Source organism: Lissotriton vulgaris, chromosome 2_1 (assembly GCF_964263255.1).
Source record: "Lissotriton vulgaris chromosome 2_1, aLisVul1.2, whole genome shotgun sequence".
Taxonomy (NCBI): domain Eukaryota; kingdom Metazoa; phylum Chordata; class Amphibia; order Caudata; family Salamandridae; genus Lissotriton; species Lissotriton vulgaris.
Genome location: NC_141687.1, coordinates 1,545,959,149 through 1,545,982,577, shown reverse-complemented (window position 1 = coordinate 1,545,982,577; position 23,429 = coordinate 1,545,959,149). Strand labels below are relative to the sequence as shown.

Here is a 23,429-nt window from a genome sequence, read left to right as displayed (position 1 = left end):
CTCGCCCTCTTCTACCGCTAGTGCCTGGATTAGTGGAACCGGCAGAGGAGCTGTTCCTCACACCAGCGGTGGTGAAGGCCGCTCCCTCCAGACTTCTAAAGAAGTACAGGGCCCCGGATTCGGACCCTGCCTTTCTGAGAGTAGATCTGGTACCGAATTCGGTGATAGTCACGGCGGCTAGGAAATTGCACTCTACCTCCCCGTCATCCACCGTACCGCCAGATAAAGAAAGTTGATGGATCGACTCGGCTGGAAGGAAGGCTTGTGGGACTGCGTCCACAGCTATGAAGGCATCCAGCGATACAGCTCTGCTGGGACGTTATGACCGGGCACTGTGGGACTCCCTGCAACAGTTCGTGGAACTGCTACCAAGAGACAAGAGGGAGGACTTCCAAGAAATCCTCAAGGAAGGGATGCTGGTGTCAAATCAGGTCATCAGCGCGGCGGCGGATGCCTCCCTGTTGGCTGCCCATGGTTACTGCCATGGGATCAATCAGCGGCGACATGCCTGGCTCAGGCTTACGTCTCTCAAGCCGGAGGCCCAGCAGCGTGTGGCCAATCTGCTTTTTTCCGGGGAAACATTGTTCGGAAAACACGCAGATGATGAGATGGCCCACATGAAGGCGGAGGCAGAGACCCTTACGGCTGTGGGCTTGGAGAAGCCCAAAGAGAAGAAGTTATACCGGCCGTTCCAGAAACAGTTCGGTGCTCAAGGAAGAGGACGGCGACAGTCTTCGGGACAGCAGCAGCAACAACAGCAGCAGTTCCGGAGACCCTTCCAGAAACGGCAGTAGGGTAGAGGGGGACAGCAGTCCTCTACCGCGAACAAGGGCCCGGCCGGGTCTCGACCCTGAGCGGTTACTTCCCCTTCATCCGTTACCCACTCCGGTGGGGGGAAGCGTTCAATTTTTTCTGGCAGAGTGGAGAAAAATTACTCAGGACAAGTGGGTGCTGAATATTGTTTGCAATGGATACAGTCTTCGGTTCATCAGCCCGCCTCCAGCGATCCCTCCGGTAAGCTCGCAGTATCAACTGTGCGAGCTCCAGGCGGAGGCCGATATCCTGTTAAGGAAAAGGGCGATAGAAGACGTACCTCTATCTCAAAGAGGAAGAGGTCAGTACTCCCGGTTCTTCCTGGTTCGCAAGAAGGACAAGAACGAGTTCAGGCCCATTCTGGACTTGCGACAGGCAAACAAGTGGATTCGCAGAGAAAAGTTTTGCATGCTGTCCTTGCATCAGATTTATCCTCAGTTGCAACAGGGAGACTGGCTTTGTGCAATAGACCTACAGGATGCGTACTTCCATGTGCCCATTACATGCAATCACAGGAGGTTTCTGCGATTTCAAGTCGGCACCAACCACTATCAATACACAGTACTGCCGTTCGGGCTGAAGTCTGCGCCCAGGACATTCTCGAAGTGCATGGCAGTGGTAGCGGCACACCTCAGGAAGAACAAGGGGTTTGTCTACCCGTACCTGGACGATTGGTTGATCAAGGCCTCCTCCTTCTCGGAAGCTCAAGCACACTTCCAGAAGACGTGCGTTCTCTTAAACAAGCTGGGGTTGCACATCAACATGTCCAAGTCTGTCCCGACTCCGGTCCAGTGCATTCAGTACTTGGGAGCCACCATCAATACGCTGTCGGCAAGCGTGTCTCATTCGGAGGAGCGACGGCAATCGATCCTTCGGAAGGTTCAGGCTCTTATGACCACTCCATCTACAACAGTGAGGACCGTGTCTTCTCTACTGGGTTCGATGGCCTCTTGTATCTTCCTCACTCCGCATGCACGGCTGCATATGAGACCTCTGCAGGAGTGCTTGGAGGACCAGTGGGACCAGAGGAGAGGTTCTTTGGACGACAAGATACGACTGTCGCTACATGCTCTTCAGTCTCTGAAGTGGTGGTGTTCGGCGGAGAATCTCCTCAGAGGGGTTCCCTTCCACAAGGACATTCCTGTTCAGACTATTGTGACGGATGCGTCTCTCCACGGCTGGGGGGCGCATTCAAGAGACTTACAGAGTCAAGGGACATGGTCCCCGATGGAATTCACGTACCATATCATCTTCCTGGAACTCAGAGCTGTTCACTTGGCACTGAAGGCCTTTCATCCGTCCTTTCAGACCGACTCTCTGCTTGTACATACGGACAATACGACCACAATGTATTACCTCAACAAGCAGGGGGGCTCGAGATCACGCAATCTGTCGCAGGAGGCGCAGGCGATCTGGCACTGGCTTCTGGCCAGAGGTCTGACGATAACGGCTACCCATCTGCCAGGTGTGCAGAATGTTCAGGCAGATGCACTGAGCAGACTGATTCAGGAGAACCACGAATGGGTCATAAACGACGAGGTTCTAGGGAAAGTCTTCGAAAGGTGGGGAACTCCAGACATAGATCTGTTGTCCACCGCCGAAAACAGCAAATGCTGAGACTTCGCCTCCAGGTATTACCAGCAAGGGACGCTGGGGAATGCTCTATGGATCAACTGGTCGAACAGCTTTCTGTACGTTTTTCCATCCATTCCCCTGATTCCAGCGGTGCTCATCAAGTTGTCCCGGTCCAGGGCACGGATGATCCTGATTGCCCCGGAATGGCCCAGGCAGTGGTGGTTCACGGACCTGCTTCACCGGTCTCTCCTTCCGCACATACGGCTGCCGTGCAGGCCAGACCTTCTCACGAAGTTCGGGGGGCAGATGTTGCACCCCAACCTCTCGTCTTTGAGTTTGGCGACATGGCTCCTGAGATAGTGCAATATGGCCATTGGAATCTGTCTGAAGACTGCATGGACATACTGAAGGAGGCAAAGCGACCTTCCACTCGGACTTCTTATGCTTACAAGTAAAAGAGGTTTTGTATCTGGTTTCAGTCCAAGAACTATGATCCGACGCCGTGCAAGGAAGACGTCATCCTTCCTTACCTTCTACATTTAGCGCGGTCTGGCCTTAATGTTCATTCCATTAAGGTTCATCTCGCTGCATTGACTGCCTACAGGAAATGCCCTTCACAGACTTCCTTCTTTCAGATCCCTGTGATCAAAGATTTCTTGGAAGGCTTGAAGAAAGTATTCCCTCCTGTCAGGCTTCCTTCGCCTTCATGGGAATTGAATGTGGTGCTGTCCAGATTGATGAAGGAGCCTTTTGAACCTATTCATAAGGCTTCGTTGCAGCACCTGTCCTGGAAGGCGGCGTTCCTCGTGGCCATTACATCGGCCCGCAGGGTGAGTGAAATTCAGGCGTTGTGTTGCCAAGAACCTTATACTGTATTTCATGCTGCTAAGGTTGTTATGCGTACTCACCCTAGATTTCTTCCCAAGGTTATTTCTGATTTTCATGTCAACCAGACTATAACTTTGCCTACGTTTTTTCAGAATCCTTCATCTCCAGCGGAACGGTCTTTACATTCCCTGGATGTTAGGAGGGTGTTGAAATTTTATCTGGATAAGACCAAAGATATTCGTAGGTCAGACCAATTGTTTATCAATTATGGATCAGTCAGGACCGGTCTTGCGACCTCTAAACAGTCCATCTCGTGGTGGATTGTGTCCTGTATACAACTGTGTTACCAGAAAGCTAATAAGACCTTAGGGGGTAAACCTAAGGCTCATTCCTCCAGGGGCAGAGCTGCCACGACGGCTTTGCTCCGTAATGTTCCAATTGCAGAAATCTGCAAGGCGGCCACTTGGAAGTCGGTCCATACCTTTGCCAAGCATTAATGCCTGGACACTGATGCCAGAGCAGACGCTCAGGTTGGGCAGGCTTCGCTGCGAAATCTGTTCGCACAATAGTGGTGTTATTTCTTTTTTCTCCATCGCCGCTTTGGTGTGGGGATGGGCTTGCCATTCTATTCACTAGATTATGACTATACACACAGATCCCCTACTACAGAAGTAGAAGTTTCTGTCCTGTAACTCCAGTTCTGTAGTAGGGGTATCTCTGTTATAGTCATAAGCGCCCGCCCTCCTCCCCGGTGGAGAGAGATATTCATGTAAGGAATGCTACAGGTCTGGCGTGTTACGCCTTCAAAAAGAACTGAAAGTAGAAGGGACCTGCAGGGCATTCTGGGATACTGTGAAGTTCTGGAAAGTTCTCTTAAAGGCACAGTATCCTGTTTTGAGCCACATAATGGCAGCCTATGGGGCTTGTCTGTCCATATCTTCCTCTCTATCATTCCAGAGGGTTTTTGCTGCTAAAGCAAGGGAAATTTGGACAGACTTTGCTGTTTGTGGATTTTTGGTGGAATTTCTAGTCGAAGTACTGGATAGTGTAGCCTGTTTATAGGCTGCATTATCTGTCTTTAATTCTCTCTTAAGTGTCTGTGCAGTTCTGCATTTTTTCGACACTTTAAGAGATTATTTTTGATTGCTCCGGGGTCCACGCACATGGGCGGGACTATTCACTAGATTATGACTATAACAGAGATACCCCTACTACAGAACTGGAGTTACAGGACAGAAACTACTCCTTTCTTTTTATTGCTCATTATTTCACAAATCAATCTGATAACTTTGTTGGCAAAGTCAGTTTCTCTATCTGTGTGTGCCTGTCCATGATAGATGTGTGCAAAATGGGCAAACAAACTGTTGGGCATAACAGCTCTTTCATCTTGGTAGGCCCAAAAATAATTTTCTTCTTTTTGTGTGCAACCTTCTCTTACCCATGTTTCCTTTTCCTCATCACTTGCCTGATCCTGCACTTTCCCCACTTCTTCTCATGTTTCCACTGTGTTAGTAAGCATGTGATATTGGGAAAAAGTGTCTTTCTCCACCCATGTCTGATTCAAAGAACAATCTTGTTGTGTGCAATATTTTGCCAATTCATCTGCAAACCAATTCCCTCTGATAATGCAGTCAGTTTCACATTTGTGAGCAGCAGGAACTGCTAAAGATCCCCTATCAGCTATTCGTTTTTTCTTCTTTCTCCACCTGCTTCTCCATTTTTCAACTTTCTTTCTTGCTTTTTCTCAACAATTCTTTAATTTTAGCTTTTCTTCCAGCTTTGTTTACATTTTCTATGCCCTTCTCTGTAAAGTTTGATCTATATGGTTTTTGTAAATCTCTACATTTGGAAATTTCTACTCCTGTCTCGCTTGCAACTTCTTCCAGTTTTTCCTGCAAATCCTTACTTTTTAAGGCATTGCTTCTACTCATAAGGAGTATCTCTTTATCTTGGTGACATTTTAACCTGTTCATACTTACCGTTCCAGAATGTAATTCTCCATGTCTACCTTTAATTCTGCAATATCTATCTGTTGGCATTCTGCATCTTTTCTATAGCCACTTTGTACCCACTCTCCCAGCTCCTCATTTGTCTGGCCCAAAGACACTTAATTTACTCTTTCTCTATGTTTCGCTCCCTGCAACCATCCAGTCTGCTTTTCAGCTAGTATCTCAGTGCCATTCGCGTAAGTCAGAGCTTTTGTCAGATCTGTCATTGTATCTAACTTGTACACACTAGGCAGTTAATTCCTGACACTTTAAGATAATAACTCTCTTTTAAGATCTGGGTTTACCTCATTTAACGGTATGGTCAATGAATGTTCTTTCTCTACCTCACTTTTGCAAACAGAAATTTCTGAATCTATATTCATTGGGACTGTTAAAGCTTCGATATTCATAGGCATTTCTTTTAAACTTTCAGACAATTCTCGTGTTTTGACTGCTAATTCATTTTCTTCTTCAATATTTGACCTATTTATCTCTTGTCTTTCTTGCCTACTACTCATTGGAAGGAGTTCTGACTTTGTTACTGTATTATTAATTTGAACATGTTCCTGTCTATTTATTGCATTAATCCCTGTGGGAACTGGAACAGTTTGGAAAACTTCTGTAATTTCTGCTGGCGGTACCTTTGGCACCACTGTTGCAGACTCCCCTTGATATGGAGGTGATCTGTTATCCAGAATGTCATCTAGCAATTCATCTTTTGTGTCACTATATTTACAGTCTAAAATTTGAACATGCTTCTCTTCCTTTCTTTTTATCTCCTGTAGATCCTCCCATACTCCTGACAGGAAACAAATCATTTGCTACATCTACCTGTTCCCATCTACATATGTTATTCTCAATATTCTTATTCTGATATTTATTCAAACCAAAATCGTAACCTTTTTCTGATCTGTGTTTTTCTTTCTCATATGCCTCATCTTCCCAATCCATTAACGCTTCAAATTACGTAGGTCTAGGTGTAGGCCTAAGTTTGATCATTGTTTCTCTCAAATTTCACAAAACCTCTATGTTAAAGGAACCTTCTTGAGGAAATGCAAGCTCATCATCATCTTTCGTATATTGCACCCAATTCTCAATCCACACGCAAGTATGAAGGCCATACTTTCCTAGCATATGAGATACAGGCGTTCCCAGGGAAAACTTTAATCTAAATTGCGGTTTTTCTACAGGCTTGTCTTTCACAAACAATCTTTTTACCTTTCCAAACAGTGAAACTTTCCTCTCTTAACCAATATAATAAATGTTTGCATTCATTTCCTGTCTTTCAAAAGGTCGCGCACTCTTCTGTTTGCTGTTCCGTACACCAACCTATAGCAGCGCTGTTCACACTATCGTACCAATTAGAACACAATACGTTTTTCTAAGTGCTTAACCAATCGCTTTGCTGCTTTTTCGTGATGAACCTACCAGCTCCTACTCTGACTTGGTCACGAGGACCAATCCCTTAGCGACACTTTTGACGTCACCAGAGCTCCGGCCTCCTGCAGCGCCGACTGACGCCTCCTTTACAGGGTTTTTTCAAGAAGCCGTATTTACAAGATATTTTACAAAATCAGTTAATAACTTACACAAAACAATTCAACTAATCTGTTTCGCTAATAAAGTGATAGAATTTTTAATCGCACAAGTATTCTGTAACCGGAGTAGGCGGCGCTTATCTCCTCAGAATTTTAGACTCGTCGATAAAGCAACACTACTGGCCTTACCCTTCTATCAGGCAATAACGATCTCGTTTCTCTAGGAAAGCACATACAGAGATCGTTTTCACCTCCTTAGAGACAATCCCAGAGTTTCACTTGAACGCGTATTGCAATTTCATTTACACACGTTCATACGGAAAACCCTATTCATATATACATGAACTCTGTTTTACCAGTAGGCAGCGCGTCCATCTAACCCAACCACAGAATTCCTCTATTGTTAGTAAAAGAGAGACACCACTCTCTTTACCCTTCAATCAAGCTCGGGTTAAGACCTATTACTTTCCCAGCAGTAAGTTTTAATCGGGGAGCACGGAATGATCCCTATACTTGAAGGCTGAAATTTCATAGACTGTCCTCACTGTACATTTATCCTCTCACACCTAAGGTCCCTAAACAGTGATATGCGACGATACCACCGCAGTATTCGGCAATACCCCTTTCTTGAAACAGACTAATTCACTGTGCGACTTTACCTTGCCACACTTCCTCCTCCTGCAGACAGAGGCACTGGCTTCACCCTACTCTATGAAGCCTTTTCAGGACTACATATAACGTAATACAAACTCAACAGATGTTAGTCATAATTCTGTACCTCAAATTGTATATAGTACTTTATACATAACCCTAGCTAATTTCCTTAGCAACCACTACTCTGCTACCAAGATATAACTGCTACAGCGCGGCTCCAGAAATCATTTCTAATCAATACTCACCATTTCCCTGAAACCTTAAAACACACAAATCATGCATCAGTGGGGCCCATAAAACTGCGCATTTACCCTGTTCACTTACACTTGGCTTCAAGGATTCTGGTGAATCACACTGGAGAAATGCTGTGACATTTGGTGGAACGTCTAAACCTATTTAACTAATTATTATTTACACCTGCAGATTATTTACACTTTGCCATGGTTTTATTCAGACATTTAATTATTCAGACACACCACCATAGTGGCAATGGATCTGCTTGAACGAAAATTAGGCGTAGGAAGAATCAAAGACCAGCTTTTACTTCATTTATCTAATTTTTATTCAAAAGATTTTATGTAATTAATTTGCATAAAAGAAAATTAGCATTTATTCTATCATTGTTAATTCTCACTGAGCATTGCTATTTATTCAGGCAATAAATCAAGTAAAACTGTTTAATCATAAAGAGAAAATTCAAGTTCACATTAATTTCATTATTCTCTAAAATAAAACATCAAACCTTGGTCAATGAAACTGAAAGTGAAATTCTACATGAAAAGATCAGAGAAACCATAGTTAAAACATGCATTTCATTCTAAAGATTTTTACACTAAAACCTGCCTACCCAGCACTAAACCCAAAGCTATACTCACTTAACCCAAAGTCTCCTTGGACGCAGTCTCTCACCCAGGCCTAATATCCCGCAATGAAATCTCCCTCCTGCAGGGGTTCTCAGCAAGCAGTCTGGCATAGTTTCAGGCTCCCAGCATCTCTGCAAACAGCTGCAGTGCAAAAAGCATCTCTCCCTGCGTTCAGCTCCAATGACATCAAACCCAAATTTTGCTCTGATATTTATACTGTATTTTCTGGCTCACTACCCTCAAATGTTTCAACACTTTCCGGTTTCCTTTCTCTGATTGGTCATGACATTGCAATTATTAGCTTCCAGGATGTTCGTTAATCGACATTGTATTTGTTAATTTTCAGGATGTCCATGAATAACTTGCTGATTAAAAGCTGACAGATACGAATTCGACTGTTCATACATTTCTCAAACTTCCAGGATGTTCGTGAACAACTTTGTTTGCAAACTGATAAATACACGTTCGACAGTTCCTGTTTTCCTCTTTAGGCCTTTTAAAATGTTCATTTTCAGTGATTCAGCTGTTTCCATGTGGTCATTTTTGAAAGGCACTATGCTTTTGTCCTTGGCAGGCATTCATCTGTTCTCGTGGTTATCACTTTGGCCTGCAGCCACTTCACAAACATTCATATCAAGTGGCCTCGAATTATAGTTAGCTGAAGCTTTAAAATGTCTTTCAGTGAAGACAGAGCATAAACAAGCTTTCTCTCAGCAAAATGATGTAAGCCTTTCTACTGCGCAGAACCGGGAAAAGCGAAGCCATTTTGGAATTGGCAACCCACCAAAACTACAATAAACAGAAAAAGAAAATGTGAATACATAAAATATGTGTTTTCTTTCCCCCCAACTACCAGTGCTAATATTTACCCTTTAAAACTGTTACCTAGCAGAAAAGCATCACACTGCAATCCATTAAAATAAAGCAGAAAAGCAACATGCAAATACACAATGCACATTATAACACAGACATGCATTTTTTCACCACTTTAATGCACAAAATAGATTAAACATGCGTTTTACATCACCAATTAATATGTTAATTAAACCTGTTAGTGCAAAGCATTTCCCACATGTAATGTGTGTGTTTTGGTTAATACACAGCAATCAAAATTAATATATTACTTTATTATGGAGGTGATTGATCTGAATTAGGTACACACAAAATCTTCTGTATCTCGCTTCATCAGCCTCTTCTGCTTTAGTTTCATTTGTAACCTCTAACACAGTTCTATATTTTCTGACCAATCAGGTGTTTTTTCTGCAAAGTTGTCCCATGTCACCCTTTGTCACATATTTCAGTCCAATCCAAGTTATACCTGTTTTCATACACCGTATGTTGGCCTCCGTTTCTATCACTCATTCTAAGGCTATTATTTAAATCACACAGTACTAGACTCACATCTCTCTGTTGCTTTTCAGTCACAGGTAGTTGTCCTTTTACAATAATATTGTTTTCCCATACCAACTTAGATCAAATTTGACATTGAAATCTATGGCACAAAAAATAATAAAATGTAGCTTATATTGAATGCATACTTCTAACCATAGATTCCTCACCTCCGTATTCTTCCTAGGTTCGTGACAGGATCCAGAAAACTGCTCTTTAGCAATATTCCTGCATGACACTAGTTTATGTTTTGCTTCTATGTGTTGACTCCATACCGCCCTGAAATAACAGGAGTGGAGGTGCCATCAGTGAGCGCTAACGTCAGTCCTCTCTTTCTGTGTCTTCCAACATGGATGCGGAGCTGCGCTTTCGGGAGTATTCCAACAACTCCCGACAATTTTTCAAAATTCACTGTGCTGGAGAACAATGTGCCCTCCTAAGATAACAGGTTTTAAACCATACCACAACTGTAGAAAATAGATGTCGGTCACGGACCCACATGAGCTGAGTTTATGATAAATAGGCTTAGGACACAACTCTAAATTGTGCGACTTGTCTGCTCTCTTGAAGCCAAAGCCAATCTAGGACCACGAGGTGGAGTTGTAGTATGACAAACACAAGAAGTCACAGGCCTCGCATAGGTCTTCCTCCCGCTCCAATTTGAAGGTGCTAACTCTAGTTTTTTGCTCACGTCGTCACCCCAGTTTGAACCCATATACGAATCAGTCTTGACCCTGCTCCCAATGGGAACACTCCAGCCCGAACTGCCAGGCCAGGTCCTCCCTGGACTAGGAGCAATCATCCTGGGATTGATCTCGGGGCATCACCCCTCATCAGCCAGGCTAGCTTGAATATAGTGGCCCAGTGAGCCCGGAACCCACACAGGGGTCCGGACCATGCTCCAGCCCGCGGGAGGAGCCGGTGCAGTGTCCGCCATGGAGGCAGAGGCCGGGCTCAGCATTCACCAGGACGTTCCTTTTCCACCTCACCTTGAGGTGCAGACTGCACATAACAGTCTGGCTCCTGACAGGCAGCCACAAAAAGGTGGCCTCTGCAAAGAGCTGCGGGTGACCGACAACATCCTGCCTCTGCAGTGGAAAGCTGCGGAGGCCAGGATCCTGCTGTTTCTATCACCTCCTTCTGGATAACCTCTCCCTCGCCCTTCAAACCATTGACCGCTTCAGGCCTGGGGTTGAGCGACTATGACACTGATTGTCTTGGGTCAGTGACAGCAGCCACTGCTGGAGGACTGACTACAACAGTGACTTGTGAAGCTAGCCCGAGGATGGTCCATTGGCAACAACCAGAGCACATGCCGAGTCTCAGACTTGAACTGTTTGAAGTTCTTAAGCTACCGTAGCTGTAAGTGTCTTGGCCGCAAACACGAATGGGTCATAATCTAAGCTTTTGAGCACCAGCATCTGACTGGGCAGGGGCACAAGGGAGGGCGATAGCATCTGACTGGGCATGGGCACTGATATGTGGTGGGACAGAGGGTTCTGTGGAAAGGTGCTGCAGCACTGATATGAGAATAGGCCCTAGCACTGGTTTCTGAAGAGACAGCTACATTGATATCTGAAGTGTTCCAACGCCTGCATGTTTGCTCAAATCTGAAGTGGCAGGGGCACTGACGACAATATTTTATGGGCCCTGTTGCCAGGTGCAGTGTCTAGAGTCACATGGCGAGTGTTAGAGGAACGTGTAGGAAATAGCCTTGATCTGGCTCCTGCTTTCTTTCTCTGTCGTGGGGAAGACCTAGGAGGTCATTTGGCCAGAAAATTAGATGGCTAGCCAAAGGGTACCCTGCGGTCCTTTTCCCATGATGAATGGTGTAAGTGAGCAATGTTCACTCTAGTGTGGCTATGGTACCCTTCCCCTGTATCTGTTTGAGGATGTGGAAGAGCCCCACCTAAATTTCCTAGAATAGTGCAAAACACAGACCTGCTAGAGGATATACATTCTTTACCAGTTACAGGCAGTGCACAAAGACCTTCTCCCCGCCCTCACCACTGCTCATTAACTCCTCAGTCTATTACCTGTTCTGAATCCAAGATGCAACATCTGCCTGCCTAAGGTAACTGTTTTACTGTTTATTTTGCCTGTTCAGATAACTGTGAAGCAGCTACCTGTTTGTAGTCCGCAAGGTGTGCCGGTGGAACAAAGCTTGTCCAGCTCTTCCAGGAAGTTGGAGAAACCTCACTCATCCTCATAGGCCATAACATAAAGAAATCTGGTCACATAAAAAAAATAAACTTAATGTCCACCTACTATAAGCTTGTGGTGTAGGCCTGGCGCTGCAAGATCTTGATATCTGTGACTCTAGAACTGTGTGTGGTCTTGATGTCAGTGCAGCTGGCATTGTGTGAATGTAGTTGAACTGGACACCTCTCAAACCATGGACTTCCCTAAGATGCGTCAGTATGCTCGGTGTGGTGTTTGTGTAGATAACTGTGTGGTTTTGTAGATGTGGCATTGTGTGGTCTCTCTTTGCAGGTGAGACTCTAATTGCCAATGACACTGTCTGATCTACGAAACAAACACTTCTCCCTGGCACTGTGCAGCACCAGAACATGCTGCCCAACCAGCTGAGCTGCTAATAAAGTTAGTATAGCATTTTTGGATGCTAGTAGAGTCAGTAGAGCTCCGTGTTCCGCTTGGTGGAGCAGATGTCAGTTGTAGTGATCTTGCACGCTGTCACTGACACGATCTTTGGTTTTAATGTCTTATCAGTTGAAACTGTATGATCTTGAGATGTTCAAGTTTGTACTCCCTAGGCTGTGTAAGCTCTTCATCTCCAAGACTGGCACTGTGCAATATTGGTAGAACCCAATGCTCCTCCTCTCCCCACGACAGGCCATATTAACGGAGTTGCTAAATATATTTAAAAACATGTTCTACAGGTCGAAACAGCCAAAAACCTGTTAATATGTTTACAATGTCCGTTTGTTAGTGCATCACATCCGAGAATTGATATTCTTGAATCGCTCACAAATGCAAACTGAAAAACTTCTAAGCATTTCTCATTTTTAGCAGCTTCGAGAAGCACAGAGTGACAAGGTGACCTGTTCAAAATATCAGATTTTGTTCAAATACATGATCCAGGATCTAAACCCATATATCCTGAATCCTAAGACTGCATTGTGGATACTAGCTGACATCTACTCCGACAGTCTTCATGGTGAAGCACTTACATGTGGTGCAGATACTAACCTAAAAGAAGTTACCTCCTGGGGCTAGGGTTTTCTGAGGGGACAAAGTCCCCTATTATTCTTGGAATGCAATTACTTTGTTCGCAGAATAAGGCCTGAGTTGAAAGATACATGTATGGGGAAGATAATTGATAGAGGGCTGAGCCACTGTACTGGTGGTGACTGTCGTTCCATTAATGACACGATGCTGCTGAGCCCTCAATACCCTACTGCTGCACACTCATTCATGCACTCACTTATCTGTTTATATGCCTGTACTCTCTCTTCTCTAATTATTCACCCATAGCCATTGTCTTGTCACTCGCACCCATACACACAAATCCTACAGTCATTGAAGTAGAGCTTTCAGATGTTTTTAAAAAGCCAGACTTACTGGCTTTGACAATGTTCGTTTTATTAGTGTCAAGCTAGAGGTACTGTGGCTGTCTGTTGTGTGTACTGATCGGATCACTGCAGGGCTATAGCATTTAGTGGATGGTTACAATGTTCCATTGACGTTATGGCTTTGGTGATGTGGAAGAGTGGTTCTCTTCCAGGGGATCCTCATCAATAGTCATAAGCATTAGAATATTCCCACCCATGCGCGGGACCCCGGAAACACTATATTATATGTGCCCCACATATATATACTCATATATATATATATATATATATATATATATATATATATATATATCCATATATATATATAAAAAATATGCAATAGCAGCCAAATCACATCAGAGCTGAAATATGCTGTGAAGAATTTCCACCATACATGAATAATGTGCATTAGAAACATGAGAAACAACACTAAAGATTGTTTAGAAACTGTTTTAATGCTTAGGCAGCAGTAGAAATTCTTATAACTCACTGAAAGCATAGAAAGCTCCCAGGCTGCATTGCAAACACACAGTCTAAAAAGACTGAAAAGGTAACCTGTAGCTGTATGTAATACAAAAAACTGAAACCGTGCCTTTAAGGCACTCATGACCCCCAGCATCCCATCATGCCTCAGGGGTGACAGTTAGGTCAGTTGTTCTTTCCGGCTCCTTCAGGAAGGATCCTGGTAACACAGCTCCACTAATTTCTGTTTTCTGACAGAAAATTACTTCATTTTTAACAACTTTTTCTACTTACTTTGACATTTTACATCTAGTCAAGTAAGAAACTGTCTTCTTAAGTCAGTTTAGTGAGCATTTTCAGCTGAGAATGCCTTCACTTTTTGACAAATGTCCTTCTTTTTGCAACAAGAAAGCAAAATCAGACAACCACGACGTTTGTATCCTGTGTCTGCCTGAAGAACATGATCCAGGCACCTGTCCTCACTGCGAGCACCTGTCAGGAAGAACTCTCAAAGACAGGGAGAGAATTTGCATTTATGGCCTGGCTTACAGGTCATCCAGAGGAAGGTCTCCGGTGAAGAAGGGCTCCAAGAAGGCTAGAACATCTTCGAAAGAGAAGTCTTCACACCCTTCAGGTTCAGTGTCAGGCTTGGCATGGAGGAAAGAGCCACCTGTGGGTCATTTATCTTCAAAACTATCGTCGACGGCGGGCTCGCCGTCGAAAAGAAGACCAGGTACGTCGACGACCTCGAAGGATCCAGCTCCGTCGTCGAAATCCCCTCCGCCGTCGTCAACCCGGCGTTGATCGGTGTCGAGGGAGGTCATTCCTCCGTCGGCGTCAACCGGGCGACGTTCAGCGTCGACAAATGTGACTCCACCACCGTCAACCGGGCGACGGTCGGTGTCGAGATCCAAGGCCCCTCCTCCGTCGCCAACCGGGCGACGATCGGCGTCGAGGGAGGTCACTCCTCCGCAGTCGTCATCCAGGCGACGACCGGCATCGAGAATTGTGACCCCCTCCGCCGTCGTGTAAGAAACGACGTTCGGCGTCGAGGACCAAGACCCCTCCGCCGTCGACAACAACATCGCTGTTCGACGTCGAGAGAGAGGGCTCCGTCGACGGCTGATCATCGCCGTTCGACGTCGAGGGAGGCTCTGTCGTCGGCTGCTCATCGCCGTTCGGCGTCGAGAGACCGTAGATCCTCGCATCGATTGCCGTCGAGACATTCGATGTCGAGATTGATGGACCCGCCGACTCCCCGGAGGCATTCGGCGTCGAGAGAAAGACATACGACGCCAGAACGCTCAACGTCGAGACATTCAGAAAGAGCTCGATCGTCGTCAAGGAACTCTGTGATCATGGTTACGGAGTCAGCTTCTCGTCATTCCACTTCACAGTCTTCTGGCTCCTCAACAACATCCTCAAGATCCAGAAGTCCTGTCCTCAGATCTCCTGTGCGTCAGCCAGATCCTTCGGCTGCGGAGGTCAGACTGTCACCCAGATGGTACAAGTCATTGGAACATTGGCGAGAGTCAGGGGCTACCAGACTTATGTGCGAGTATGTCAGTCCGCAGCACAGATCTCCTCTCCAGAGACTGGTGGATGAAGTGGACAGGCGTAGTCCTCCCAGGCGCCATGCAGACAAATTGCCTTTGAGAAGACCGACAAGATCTCGCTCTCCCAGAAGGGAAGATCCGGTTAGATCTCAATCTCCCAGAAGAGAAGATCCGGTCAGATCTCGTTCACCCAGAAGAGAAGATCCGGTCAGATCTCGCTCTCCTAGAAGGGAAGAGCATCCAAGAAGATCACGTGAGAGGAGGCACGGTGCTCACCGTAGACGTCGAAGAACTCCGTCTACTTCATCTACCTCTTCTACCAGGTCTTCCAAGAGGGATTACTCTCCCACGCTGATGGATAGTCCTACTTCTAGATCCTCTCCAGTGGATGACATCGGCACTTATCTAGATGTCCTACAAAGAGGAGCTCAGAAGCTGAGCATTGAAATGTCTGTTCCCCAGGTTGCTACGACAGTAATTTTTGAAACTTTGCACAAAAAATCTGTCTCTCGTCCACTGCTGCCTTTAGTCCCGGGGATTATGGATCCTGTCAAGGACGTTTTCCTAACTCCAGCAACCATCGGAGCGGTGCCAGCCCGCATACAGAAGAAATACAAACCAGCTTCTTCTGACCCCGTTTTTGTAAAATCTGATCCTCCAGCAGTCTCTGTGATAGCGGCAGCGGCAAGGAAGACACACGCAGTTGCTGCTTTCTCTTCAGTCCCACCAGATAAGGACAGCAAATCACAGGACTTGTGGGGTCGCAAAGTGTGCAATTCACCTGCCTCCACGCTGAAGGTCTCCAGTGCGGCCGCGCTGTTGGGTAGATACAATAGAGTCTTATGGGACTCCATGGAAAGGTTCAAGTCCAAGCTGCCAAAGGAGGACCAGAAGGACTTTGAAGAAACAATGACGGAAGGATGTCTGGTGGCGAACCAGTTGATAAGCACAGCAGCGGACGGTGCAGTGCTTGCGGCGTATTCCTACTCACATGGGGTTTGTGCCAGGAGGTCAGCTTGGTTGCTCCTCACAGGGCTGAAACCGGATGCTCAGCATCGCATCCTTAATCTTCCTTTCTCTGGTTCCTCTCTCTTCGGAGAACATGCTGACGAAGAGATGACTCGTATGAAGACAGAGCTGGATACAGTAAAAGCGGTGGGTTTGGAGAAGAAAAAATAATTCAAAAGCCGCTTTAAGACCAGCAAGGGAAAAGGGGCCCAACAGAGGGTTCAAACCCCTCTGTGGTCCCAAAATAAGAACCAGGGAAAATCCCAGTTTCAAGGCAAATCCAACAGGGGTAGAGGAGGTCACCAGCAGTCCTCTACCACCACGAGAGGAGGAAAGGCTTGAGCAGTGGCTTCCTCTGGCGCCGTTGCCCACTCCAGTGGGAGGAAGTGCTTCACAACACCTGGCAGAGAGGGTCAGCATCACAAAGGATTGGTGGGTGCTGAATATACTGCGCAATGGATACATGCTACGTTTCCGTGCGCTTCCAAAGAACATTCCCCCAAAGAACTCGTGCCCTCATCAGCTAAGCTTGCTCCGAAGAGAGGTGAAAGTTCTGCTACAAAAAAGAGCTATAGAGGAAGTTCCTCCCTCACAAAGGGGAAATGGGAGTCTACTCCAGATACTTTCTTGTCCCCAAAAAAGATCAGGAGGACAAGTTCAGACCCATACTCGATCTGCGTCTCCTAAACAAAGTCATTGTCAGAGAAAAGTTCTGCATGTTAGCTCTTCATCAAATATGCCCACATCTTCAAGCCGGAGATTGGATGTGTTCGGTGGATCTGCAAGATGCATACTTTCACATTCCGATTGCACTGCGGCATCGCAAGTACTTGAGGTTTGTCGTAGGAAGCAAACACTACCAGTACAAGGTGCTGCCCTTCGGACTCAAGTCCGCACCACAAGTCTTCACCAAATGAGCGGACACGCTGATTGTGGACGGGGAATACTTCTCGGGCAGGGATACAACGGGCGAAAGCCTTCCTGTAGAAACTGATACTTGGAGCTAATCAGACAACACACGCAGAATAATATACAGCAGAAGACCCCCGTAGAACCCCCATGCCGGTTGGAATTATCACCGCATACTGATTGAAAGAGAACAGATCTGGAAATAGCCTTGAAAAAGTCGTGGGTTACATTTCCAATTACGACGAAACACGTGTCGGCTGTGTGGAAAATTTCCAGTGAACAAGAATAAACACGAACTGATGTACCAATAATAACTACTCTTCGTGATTGTATCAGAATGTGGAAACACTTGTATATATAACATTACTGTGACTTACGTGTGCTAAGGAGTGTTATAGCTTGTGTAAGGCTTGTGCCGCGTTTGGAAGGGATTAAAGTGGTTCCTTCTACCTTTTAGCACCGTCAGATATAACCTCTAAGTCAAAACCAATTGTGAGAATTTCTGATTGGTGCCAGTTAACCTATACCAAACCACTGCTTGTATTTAACTCTTCATCAAATGCATGGCAGTGGTGGCGGCTTTTCTTCACAAAAAGGGACTCTTCATCTACCCATACCTGGACGACTGGCTCCTAAAGGGCCCGTCTCCGGTACAGGTAACACACGATCTGCAACTTTGCCTACATCAGTTGCACAGGCTCGGTCTCCATGTAAATCTGGAGAAGTCAGTCCAGCAGCCGACACAGTCCATCCATTACCTAGGCTCCGTTCTGGACACAAAATTGGGAAAAGCGTTTCCTTCGGAGGAGAGACTTTTTTCCATGAGGCTGAAGTGTGGGATTCTATTAGAGTCTCGGCTTCCAACAGTCCGGCAGGTAGCCTCCCTGCTGGGTTCCATGGCGTCCTGCATTTTTCTCATTCCGAACGCCAGGCTGAGAATGCGGCCTCTACAACAGGCTCTCGAAGACCAGTGGGACCAGGCGACGGGGCGTTGGGAAGATCGTATCACTCTTTCCCAAACAGCGAAGGATGCCATCAAATGGTGGACTCGGACGAGGAATGTGCTGGTGGGGGTGCCTTTTCACCAACCTCTACCAACCCAGTCTATAGTGACAGATGCCTCTCTGCAAGGCTGGGGAGTGCACATGGGTCCCCTTCAGATTCAGGGTCAGTGGTCTCCGCAGGAGCGGACGTACCACATCAACATGCTGGAGCTCAGAGCGGTGTTTCTAGCTCTCAAAGCTTTTCTTCCAGCGATCGAGTCCAACTCAGTCTTAGTTTAGACGGACAATACAACCACCATGTTCTATCTGAACAAACAAGGAGGCACGCGGTCACGCCCTCTCTCCCGGGAGGCGGTGCACCTTCCAGGCGAGTTAAACATCAAAGCAGACGCACTCAGCAGGCACTTCGAAGATCAGCCAGACTGGGTGCTAAACGACGAAGTGGTAGAAGAGCTTTTTCGTTGTTGGGGTCGTCCAGCCATAGACTTGTTTGCGGACGAAGAAAACGCAAAATGCCACGCCTTCGCGTCCAGATTCCACCAGCCAGGGACGCAGGGGAATGCTCTCCTGATGGATTGGTCGGGAACATTTGCTTACGCGTTTCCTCCCCTAGCTCTGATTCCGAAGGTAGTTTCCAAGCTCCTCAGGTCAGACATGGAGATGATCTTGATAGCTCCGGATTGGCCTCGGCAGTGGTGGTACCCGGACCCTCTGCATCTGTTTGTGTGTCCACACAGACGACTTCCTTGCAGACCGGACCTGTTGAGCAAGATGAACGCGAGGATACTGCATCCCAACCTCTCATCACTGAACCTGACAGCATGGCACCTGAGGTCCTGTAATATGGGCATCTGAACCTGCCTCCCGAATGTATGCACATTTTAAAGGAGGCTAAGAGACCTTCCACGAGAGCGTCTTATGCGTTCAAGTGGAGAAGGTTTTACGTATGGTGTAGGGATCATCACCTAGATCCTACTAAAGGGCAGGAGGAGGTAATCCTACCATACCTCCTTTCCTTGGCAACTTCTGGTTTGAAATATGCTTCCATTAGAGTGCATCTGTCAGCCATAGTAGCGTACAGAAAATCACCTAATCAGATTTCTTTCTTTCAGGTTCCGGTAGTTAAGGACTTCCTCCAGGGGTTGAAAAAGGTGTACCCCCCTGTGCGAAATCCTTCTCCTCCTTGGGAATTGAACCTGGTTCTATCCAGGTTAATGTCACCGCCTTTCGAGCCCATCCACAAGGTCTCTTTGCAACATCTCTCTTGGAAAGCAGCCTTTTTAGTGGCGATTACGTCAGCGTGCAGAGTAAGCGAGATACAAGCGCTCTGTGCGAAGAAACCATATACTGTGTTCCACCACAATAGAGTAGTCCTGAGAGCTCATCCATCCTTCTTGCCTAAGGTGGTTTCTGATTTTCATATAAATCAGTCCATTTCCCTCCCTTCGTTTTTTCCAAATCCTACGACCCCAGCCGAGCGGGCATTGTACTCCTTGGATCTAAAGAGCGTGCTCAAATTCTATTTGGAAAAGACCAAGGAAATCAGGAAGGCGGATCAGCTGTTTATAAACTATGGTTCCATGAGAACGGGCTTTCCAGCGGCCAAGAGGTCCATCTCCAGATGTTTTGTCTCCTGCATTAAATTGGCCTATCAGTTTGCAGGCAAGCCTTTATTGGTATCACCCAAAGCACATTCTACTAGAGGGAAAGCGGCCACAGTAGCTTTCTTACATGACATTCCAATGTCAGAAATATGCAAGGCTGCAACCTGGAAATCAGTTCATACCTTTACTAGGCATTACTGTCTAGAATCTGATTCCAGGGCCGATACTCAAGTAGGGCAAGCCTCCTTGAGAAATCTGTTTGGGTAGCCTATAGCCTTCTCAGGCTTATTGATGAGATTACTGTCTTGTCATTCCTTTGCCCGCAGGGATGAGGAGAGGCTCGCTATTCTATTCTAATGCTTATGACTATTGATGAGGATCCCCTGGAAGAGAAGGATTAGTTACTTACCTGTAATCCTAGTTCTCTTCTAGGGGTATCCTCATCAAAGTCATAAGCAACCCTCCCGCCTCCCCGGGCAAAGGATATTCTTTAATAAGGAGATATTGTTAACCTATTTGTTACTTTGTTTTTACAGTCTCCGAAAGGAACAACTGACCTAACTGTCACCCATGAGGCATGATGGGATGCTGGGGGTCATGAGTGCCTTAAAGGCACGGTGTCAGTTTTTTGTATTACATACAGCTACAGGTTAGCTTTTCAGTCTTTTTAGACTGTGTGTTTGCAATGCAGCCTAGGAGCTTTCTATGCTTTCAGTGAGTTATAAGAATTTCTACTGCTGTCTTAGCTTTAAAACAGTTTCTAAACAATCTTTGGTGTTGTTTCTCATGTTTCTAATGCACATTATTCATGTATGGTGGAAATTCTTCACAGCATATTTCAGCTCTGATGTGATTTGGCTGCTATTGCATATTTATATATATATATATATATATATATATATATATATATATATATATATATATATATGTGTGTATATATTACCTACTGGCGGTCGCCAGTAGGTAGTTATAGTTAGGATTTTTTTGTAAAGGGAAATCGCAACATTCTATTGGGAATAACTTTGGCGCCGATTGAGGGATCTGCCTGTAATTTTCCTCAAATTTGCCTCGCTGCGCTCCGCTCCTTCCCTGAAAGTTTAGGGAGGATTCGTCAAGCGGGGGCGGAGATAAAAGGGGGTCCCAAAATGTGTTTTCCCCATGTTAATTTCCATAGGGCGGTTGGACTCCGTTTTAGCCCGAACGGCTGAATGGATTTCCACCACACTTGGCAAAATTGTAGGGACTGGTAGCCCGATGTGCCTTTGCTATGTCTCAAGATATGTGCTCCAGTGGATTTTGAGTAACTTAGGTCCCAAAAAATATATATATCTATAAGCGCGCCCCGGTACGCGCACCGGGGCGCGCACCAGTGCGCTACACGAGTTCGCGAGCGGAAAGCTGATTGGCTGTCGGGTGTCTGTAAACATTCCAAACAGTCCGGAGCGGCCGCCATCTTGTGTCTCGGTAGGATCGAGACACAAGAGGTGGCAAAAACAAAGGGGGAAATGACCAAAAGGGGGCAGGGTAGACCCCCCCTGACCCCCTAGGTTTGATGTGGGGGCCATAAAAGGGCCCCGCGGGGCAAAAAATATATATATATTTTTTTTCGATTTGCGCGGGGGAGCGCCCGGTACGCGCACCGGGGAGCGTACCGGGGAGCGTACCATGGGGAAAAAGAATGACAGATTTTTTTTAAAAAGAAGCATTTTTTAATAAATTGGAGGTAGTTCTAAAAAGAACTGTTTTTTTATTCTTTTTGTTGTTTTATATTTTTATTATTGTTTTTTGGAACATTTTTTACTTTTTTTGGCTTTTATGAGCAATTTTATATTTTATTGTTATTTTTATGGGGACAAACAGAAAACAGAGAATTGTAAATGGCTCAACTGGAGCAAAAAAAATCTGAAAAAAATTACGTTTTTTTGGGGCACTTGTGGTTGTCACCAGCACGGTTGATGAGTTTAATGCTTTGCTCACCATAGCTAATTGTCCCTCCACAAAATATGCAAACGATTTTAAATTCGCCAAACTTGGGTTGAATGTTTGGGATCAACTCCCTTGCCTCTGGACCCGATGGAGTGGGTTGTTTTCTTTAGGAGGTGCTGGGAGAAGATTGGGGTGGGTTTCTGGCCAGTTCCCTGACCTCTGCCCTAGCATAGTTGTTAGGGTGCCGGCGTTGCATGTGGCGAATCATGGTGTTGTTGCCAAAAGAGTATTTTTTGTTAGGGTTCCCCCTTGAAAGTTGAATGCCACAGATTTGACAAGTCACCTTTCGCACATTAACTTTCTTCTGGTCCGTTGGGATGGAAAAAAACTCCCAGACAATGTGCTCCTTTGGCTTATATGGGGTAGTATCCTCAGGCAGGAACCTCCTCCTCTCCTCCTCCTCCTCCTCTTCTTTATCTCCACCACTATGGTGTTGTGGTGGTCCTTGTGGTGGTGGTGGTTGAGATGCTGCTGCTGCTACTGAAGCCATTTTTCAGTCCAAAAAGGTACAGAGAGGTCTTTCAACAGGTCTTCCTCACTAAAAGTACAAAGTGAGAATGAGGAAAAAAGGTGGGGGCTTTCATCATTTGGAAAACAAAACTGTCCTGAACCAATGAAAAGTGTTATTTTCAGGTCACATGACTCGGGCCTTCATCATTTGGAAACCAAAACTGTTCTGAACCAATGAAATGTGTTATTTTCAGGTCACATGACTCGACACGCTTACGCTACGCGACCCGGGGCGCTTACGTAGCGCGTTCGTATGCGCGTGGCTGCTTCCGGGTGCGCTTACGCCGTGCGTATCACGCGGACGCGGCTACGCGATACGTCACAATGATGTTTTTGTTCGCGGCAAACGCGCTAACGGGACGCTCCCCGGGAAGCGCACCGGGGCGCGTCGCAAGACTGCGTTGACCGGCGCTCTCCCCGGTACGCGCACCGGGAGCGCTCCAGGGCAAAAAAAACAAAAGAATATACATATAAAAAATAGTATTACATAAATATACAATATGGGATTCATTAAAAAAATATTATATTTGATAGCAATAGAAATTTGCGATTAAAAAACCTATGAAATTCACTGAAAAAACCATACGTTTCACATCAGTTATAGTTAGGAATTAGCATTTAAAAAACCTATGAAATTCACTGAAAAAACCATAGGTTTCACATCAGTTATAGTTAGTAATTAGTATTTAAAAAACCTATGAAATTCAGTGAAAAAACCATAGGTTTCACATCAGTTATAGTTAGGAATTAGCATTTAAAAAACCTATGAAATTCACTGAAAAAACCATAGGTTTGACACCAGTTATAGTTAGCTGGAAATTTTACTGACATAAAACCATTGAAATTCCCACGTTATACTTAGTTGGACTCACTATAACTTGCGCGCCTGCAATGCACTGCTGATGACGTCACATATTACATCACTCATGACATGGTCAGTGACATCACTCATGACATCACTGATGACACCATCCTTGTGACAGAGGGACAGACCTCCTTTCAGTGTAATGAAACCCTTGAAACACATATTCAAAAATAGAAACTAACATTTTCAAAAAAAAGGAGATACCCATACCAGTTACAACAACCAATTCAGTAATTCCACCATCTATATACACATCCACTCATTCACCAACAGTTCTATATAGTCACTCATACATATACTCACTC

General features: G+C 45.6%; 1 protein-coding gene and 1 long non-coding RNA gene across 2 annotated transcripts in view; one reads left to right on the top strand and one right to left on the bottom strand.

Moving 5' to 3' along the window:
- Nucleotides 1–8,447, bottom strand: part of LOC147732879 (uncharacterized) — a 140,429-nt gene extending 131,982 nt beyond the window's left edge. The window contains exon 1 of the long non-coding RNA XR_015308496.1: nt 8,272–8,447. This is a non-coding gene — a long non-coding RNA (uncharacterized LOC147732879). The remainder of the gene's footprint in view (nt 1–8,271) is intronic.
- PARP9 (poly(ADP-ribose) polymerase family member 9) overlaps nt 1–23,429 on the top strand; it is a 614,444-nt gene that overhangs the window by 578,627 nt on the left and 12,388 nt on the right. The gene's annotated exons all lie outside the window — the stretch shown is intronic.